Here is a 7431-nt window from a genome sequence, read left to right on the forward strand (position 1 = left end):
CTCTCTCTCTCTCTCTCTCTCTCTCTCTCTCTCTCTCTCTCTCTCTCATCGATATGTAGCTCTGGTTGGCCTGGAACTCACAATGTAGACTAGGCTAGCCTTGAACTCACTGAGATCCACCTGCCTCTGCCTCCCCAGTACTGGGATGAAAGGCGTGGGACACCATGCCCGGTGATCTAATATTTCAATAAAGAAAATAAAAGAGGACCTAAAAGTTTTGCCAACAATGCCATTTAAAGACGCTTTTACACTATACCTAGGTCATTAGAGGGAAGAAGAGGGTGTCTCTGCCCTGAGAAAGAAAGAAAAAGGGAGTATCACTAAGATGCTCACTCCCAACCCCTCTCACTGTACTCGGATGGATGGAAAGTGTGAATCAAAGTTTTGTTTTGTTTTGTTTTGTTTTGAAGTCTCAAGATCACCAGTGGCTTCAAAGCAGGTGAGCAAGTCTCCGGGAAATTACTCAAATTCTGTTCAAGTGTCTTGTGGTCTCAGGAGCTCTCCACAGCTCTCTGCAGCAAGAATGTCTGTAATCTGAATTAACTATGGCTTTCCTTGGCTGGCTAGCCCTGTCACCCACCCCACCCCACCCCCGCCACCCCACCAGCTCCCTTCTCTGTGTTTCCTTTCTTCATTTCTCTTTCCCTTTCCCACCCCTGCACCTGTTTGTGCTAAATAAAACTGAGTTCTTGTTCCCCTTTCTCTCAAAAGCCCTAGTCGCTGTCTGACCCCAAGGCACCATCCCCTCTACACATGCACACACACCACACACACATTCACACACACACACTCATACACGCATGTGTACATACCACACACCACACATACATGTACACACACACTCATACACGCATGTGTACACACCACACATACACACACACATACACGCATGTGTATGCACCACACATACACACACACATGTGTGCACACACCACACATACATGTACACACACACACACAAATACACACCACACACACAGGCCATGTTTTTTTTTCTAGAATTTGACTTAATTTTATCCCTGCCCCCAGCATTCCACAAAAGTCCCGCCCACAGTTCCAGGTTCTCCAGCATTGCTTCCTCCAAGGACCCTCAGGTTTGAAAAGCTGTAGACAATTCTCCATTGACAAGCTATGGGGCCTTCTCCCAGGCACAAATCCCAGCATTCAATTCCCTTACCCATAACATCCTCTCTCTCATTCTCTGTGTCTTGAACCAAAAAACAGATACTCATGGCCAGGTTGTCTTGGGGATGAAGTCCACTTGAATTTGCACCTGGTCCCTGTTCTCACAAGCTCAGAAAACTGTAGCTGCTTTTGTCCTCATTTACAGAGGTGACATTTATAGAGCCTAAAACCCACTATCTCTTTTTTTCCATTTTTTTATCTTTGTGTGTGTGTGAGAGTGTGAGTGTGTGTGCGTGTGTATGTGTGTGCATGCATGCATGCATGTGTGTGTGTCTGGGTGTGAGAGAGTGTGTGTGTGCATGAGTTCATGTGTGTGTGTGTACGTGAGTGTGTGCGTGTGTGTGTTTAGGAGAGACTTCCACTGTCCTGAATCAGGCTAGACTAAACACATACACAAACATGGCCCCGGGCTTTACCAGCTGAGCCGTCTCCCTACCCCAGTAGTCACCATTGTTGTTAAACTTAACATTTTTGTAGCATCTCATACACTGAGAAAATGTTGCAGTCATCATTTCTATCTAGTTACAAAATAGCCTGAGTGTGTTGGGGACGGGGTGTGGTTGTATGTTTGTGAATACATGTGCATATGTGTGTGGGCGTGCATACATGTGGAGGTCATAAGTTCACCTTCTGCTCTATACCGTATTGTTTATTTATTCATTCATTGATTTAGGAGAGAGAGAGAGAGAGAGAGAGAGAGAGAGAGAGAGAGAGAGAGAGAATGACACACTGTATATATGGAAATCAGAGGATAGCTTGCTGGAGTTTGCTTGCTCCTGCTGCTTTGTGGATCCTGGGATCAAGTTCAAGTTGTCAGACTTGAAGGTAGATGCTTTTGCCCTCTACAGCATCTCACCAGCCCTTACCTTATTTTCTGAGACAGGCTCTCTCACGACCCCTGAATCTCACTGATTAACTAGACCGGCTGGCCACCAAGCCCGTCTCCACCTTCCCAGGGCTGCGATTACAGGATCGTGCTGCTGGCCATGGGTTCTGAACTCAGATCCTCACACTTGCAATACAAGCATTTCACCCGTGGAGTCTTCTCCCCAGAACAAGTTCCAAAATATTCTTATTCTACAAAAGGAAGCCTGGTACCCACTAGCAGTCACTCTCTTCCATGCCTCTTCTCAACCCCTAACAACTGTAATCATCCCCAGTATTGGAGGGGAACGTTGGGTACCACCATTTACGAATCCTCATGGCCCTGTTGTAAAGTGGCACAGTATTTGCAGGAAACCTCTGCACATCCCCTGTGTGCTTCATACATCCTGAGGATGCTTATCATCATCAGTACAATGCCACGGCTGTGTAAATAGTTGCTCTGCTGCATTGTTTAGGGGATGCAGGCAAGGAGAGGAGTCTGAGCCTGGGGAGACGGCTCAGCGAATGCCTTAGTTTTATTTCCTGTGCTCACGATAAAATACTTTGACAAAAGCAAGTTGGAAGACAAAGAGTTTATTTGGCTCACAATTCCAGATTACAGTCCGTCCCTGTGGGGAAGCCAAGGCAGCAGGAACTTGAAATAGCTTGTCCTGTCCACAGCCAACAGCAGAGAGAAGTCAATGCATGCTCATTTGCTTGTGCTCAGTTCTTTTTCTCCACTCTGGTACCATCTGGATTCCCTGCCTAGGGAATGGTGCCACCTACAGTGGGCAGGTCTTCCTAGCCCAAGTAACATAGTCAAGGCAATCTCTTGAGCAACCATCACTCTACCTAGTTAGAAAATATCTTCTTAAGTGTGTTGGGATGTGTGTAAATACATGTGTATGTGCATGTGTGTGTGCACATGTGCACACATGTAGAAGTCAAAAGCCCACTTCAGGAGTCTTCTTCAGTTACTCTCTCTACTTTTTTCATATTTATTTGTGTATTTGAAATTTGGGGTGAGGGGTTACAATGTATAATATGGAGGTCAAAAGACAACTTCCTGGAGTCTGCTCCACCATGTGGGTCCAGGGGAGACATGCTCCAGATCAGCCTGGAGTCTAAACAATCCCTCATTGAGACTCCCTTCTTAGGTGATTCTAGATTGTGGTGTTGACAGTTGGAACCAACCAGCACAGTAGGTAAAGTGCTTACTGTGAAAACATGAGTGTCTGAGCTCAGTCCCAAGATCTCACCTAAAAAGTCAGGTTATATGCCTGCAACTCCAGCTCACAATGGGCAGAGGCAGGGAGATCCAGGGGCTCACTGGCCACGTAGCCTAGAGAATCACTGAGCTCCATGTTTAGGGAGAGGGCCTATCGAGAGAGAGAGAGAGAGAGAGAGAGAGAGAGAGAGAGAGAGGTCAATAGAAGACACCCACCTTCAACGTGTGGCCTCCACATGTACAAGTAAGGGTACACACACACACACACACACACATACACACACACACACACACACACACACGCGCATTTATATGTCTATATAAACCTTGGGTATTGCATTTCCGATGCTTTTGGCTCTAGGGTCTGGGGAAAAGTTATATCTGTATTGAATGTTGCCAGTCCTGACTTCGGGTAACTCTTGGCTGTGAACTGCAGACCCCTCTAATCTGCTTCCTGCCTCTCTGGATTTGCCCAGTGTTTGCCGGTGGATTGTGTCTCTCCTTATAAACCCCCACAAAGCTCATTCATCTGGCAGCATGTGTCAAACAACATTCCTTTTTACAGCTGAGTAATATTTTACCCAGGCACAAGCGCTCTGTGTTTCGGATGTGAGTGGCTTTGTCGGTCCAGGGCTTTGTCGGGTCACACAGAGATGGATGACAGGGGGTTGGGGTGGGAAGGGAGGGCAATGCCCAGTGCCAGATGCGTTGGAAGAGCCAGAGGAGTGCTGATACCCCTGCCTGTGTTCCCCATTCACCCTGTTGTCTACTTTATGCAGGCCGAACCCAAGCTGGCCCTTCCAGGAAGCCAGTTAGAGAAGCCGGCAGCTACTGCCAGCCTTCCCGAGCTGCCATTTGGCTCCACTCCGGAACACATTACAGCAATTAATTACTTCCAACCCTTGATTATCTCAAGTAATAGGGGACAGAATAACAGAGCTAATTGAAGATCGGGGGTGTGGGGATGGAGGGGCCCATTCCATAGGAAAGCTATTTACTTTGTGGTTAATTACTGGTAAAGAAACCCTTTCTTGTCGCCCCACCCCCACCCCGCACTCTGGCATACGCACCATCTCTCTCTCCCATGCTGAAGCCTAACATTTAATTGGATTCGAAAGCCTATTTTTGTTGTCAACATAGTGGCTGCTCAATTAATGTATTTAACTAGCAGGTTCCCCTGGTGGTGCCTTGGCAGAGCTTTGGGGGATGGAAGAGCGGGCCAGTTTCTAGAGCTACCTACTTCCCCATGGAAACGCTCCTTGTTGTGATCATGGTGGGATCAAGAGGTCCACATGACGGCACTGGGCTGGATTCTTCTACAAAAGCTGCTTCCAGGCATACAGGAGAAGGATAAAGGGGGCAGAAGGGCAGTCTGAATCCTTCGCCCATGGGCCATCAGTCCAGACATTGAAAAATGGCTGGTGGCTGTTGCTCACAGCAGATCTGTCTCCCTGCAAGCATGTCACACTTTGTCACTCTTTTCTTCTGCTCCTGACAAGTGAAAAGCTAAGACCTTCTACCATGTTCTTCTGTCTCCCCAACATGGGCATTCTTCTTGTCCATTTTCCAAGAAGTCCAGCCAAGTCTAACCTCATCCCAGAGCATATCACAGACACTCAAGCATGAACGAGCAGAAAGGCAGCCGGCTGCCTTTTCAGCTCCTGGCACTCCCCAGGATACCATGGCCATACCCTCTCCTAGCCGCAGCCTGCTCCTCCCTCCTGTCTGTTGCTGGTTTATTAGTGGCTCGTTCTATTCCCCATCTCTGAAATGGACTGAGGGCCAGCTGTGCTCAGATGGCACAGCTCAAAGGCATCTCCACCCAGGTCTCCAGGAATATCTTTCCTGAAGCTCACCCAGTAACAATGCCACAGTGTGGGGCAGTAGCCAGTTCCTTGTAATCTGGTAAATGCTGGCTGGTGTCTGATTGTCAGTTCTCTAAGAACTAGAATCCTACACCAGGCTTGGGATGTATCACAGCAGTAGATGTCTGAGTAGAGTCCCCCAGTGAGGGGCTAGAGGCATGACTCAGGGGTAGAGTGCTGCTAGAAGTGCAAGGTTGCTTTAGATGCTATCCCAGCATGAAAGGAAGGAAGGGAAAGAAGGAAAAAGGGAGGGAAGGAGGGAGCAAGGAAGGGAGGAAGAAATGGAAGGAGGAAGGGAAGGAGGGGGAAAGGGAGGGAGGGAGGAAAGGTAAGAGGGAGAAGGAGAAGAGAGAAAGAGAGAGAAAGAGAGACAGAGGTAGAGAGAGAGGGAGAGAGAGAGAGAGAAAGAAGAAGAAGGAGGAGGAGGAGGAGGAAGAGGAAGAAGAGGAGGGGGAGAAGGAGGAGGAGGAGGAGGAGGAGGAAGGAAGGAAGGAAGGAAGGACATTAGGAAGGTGGGATAAATTACTAGAAGCATAAGAACAGAACCAAATTCCATAATCCTCCATTGAGCATGGACCGTTTTGCGGGGCTGTAGAAAGCACTCCTCTATTCTGATGCCACCCCAGGCCAGGAGCACTCTGCAGACACCCATTCCTTCCTGGGGATGTGGTAAAGCACAGTGTTGCAGGAAAGAGCTCATAGTGTTTAGCCTGTGGGACAGTTGCTGTCTCCTCACTACTCTCCTAGTATGGATGGTTTGTGACAAGAAGGCTGTGTCCCCGCAGGTCAGCACTGAAGGGACACCTCTTGTAGACTTCAAGCTCATGACTGATGGACAGGGAGAGATGGATTGGCACTTAGCAGCAAACTGCAAGCACAGCAAAACACAAGGATGGGGTGGGGGTGGGACAAATGAAGGGCAGCAAGCCCACAGGCAGGCTGCTGTGGTGGGCGGTGGCAGAGGCGGCAACCCTCCCCACACATGGAGCTTGGGGAAGAAGGTCTTATCAGCTGAAGGGAGGCTGCTCTGACAAGAGAACGAAAGGCAGCGCTTATCCATTGGAAATCTATTCACTCATAAATATTAAATGTTCACTTATGTAAGATGCTTGCTAAGCCCCGGGGATATACAAGGAAAGATGAGAGGGCTCCTCACCTGGAGATAACTCCATGGTAGATATCAAACTATAGGGATGTCCCCAGGGGAGGGGATTTCAAGTCAAAGACCCTAGCAGAATGACCGACGAAGGTGCCCCAGATTTCCTCCTAAATTCTACCAAGGATGAAGGGAATTGTACAGAGCAATGTAGGAGAGGAAGGGAAGACATCCAGTTCTTTGTGTCTGACCCCTTCCTGTTTGCTTAAAGTAAGATGGTATGCTCTTTCCCCAACACTGCACCCCTCTTCAGATCTCATTTGTCACCAACAAACACAACTGGCTCGAAGCTCTCACAGGATGGGAGGTCTCTCTTCCTTATTTGAGGCTGCTCTGCCCATGAGACCCAGACACCCAACTAACTCAACAACAGAAAGAACCGCCAGCCACAACAGTCCATAGGACAAACCCACCTCCTGCTTGTTCTGCTGCTTGTGGGATCTGCAGCTTTGACCTCACTGAAACACTCCGGGGAAAATGAGGAAGACTGAGTACTAAGCAAAACCCAAGACCTCTGCTCCCTGCTTCCGGTGTTAGCCAAACCCAGGTGTTAGCAAGACCTAAAGACCTCTTGAGAAAGACCTTGGAGTAGAATTGCAGACGTGGTTCAGTGCTCACCTGGCACTCATGAAACCCTGTGTTCCACCCCTGGGTTGCATAAAATAGGTATGGGGGTACACTCCTGTTATCCCAGCCCTGTGGAAGTAGAGGCAGGAGAATCAAACTTGTCCTTAGGTATATAGTGAGAGAGGGAGACAATGAGAGACAGACAGAAAGAGATGGGGAGAGACAAAAAGAGACAAAGACAGAGAGAGAGAGAGAGAGAGAGAGAGAGAGAGAGAGAGAGAGAGAGAGAGAGAGAGACCAACCTTGAAGTCCCAGGCAACATTAGCAGAAGCTCTTCCTGAGTCCCTTCCTAGACACTCTCCTGGCATGGCTAGGTGTGTGGGGGAGCTGGGGTCTCTGATTTAGGAGGATCCTGGAATGATAACAGGAGAATTAGAAAACTGGACACCTAAATCAAGTTTGGCAGAACATACCAGTAATCCAGGCACTGGAGAGGCTGAGACAGGAAGACTGTTGTTGGGTCTGAGAGCACGCCAGCTACACAGGTTGGCATGAGTTGTACAGAA

The 7431-nt window shown here is 48.5% G+C and overlaps 1 protein-coding gene across 2 annotated transcripts in view; it reads left to right on the forward strand.

Annotated features, from left to right (window-relative positions):
* Card11 (caspase recruitment domain family member 11) overlaps positions 1 to 7431 on the forward strand; it is a 135400-nt gene that overhangs the window by 56738 nt on the left and 71231 nt on the right. The gene's annotated exons all lie outside the window — the stretch shown is intronic.

Source organism: Grammomys surdaster, unplaced genomic scaffold (genome assembly GCF_004785775.1).
Source record: "Grammomys surdaster isolate TR1022 unplaced genomic scaffold, NIH_TR_1.0 126109, whole genome shotgun sequence".
NCBI lineage: Eukaryota > Metazoa > Chordata > Mammalia > Rodentia > Muridae > Grammomys > Grammomys surdaster.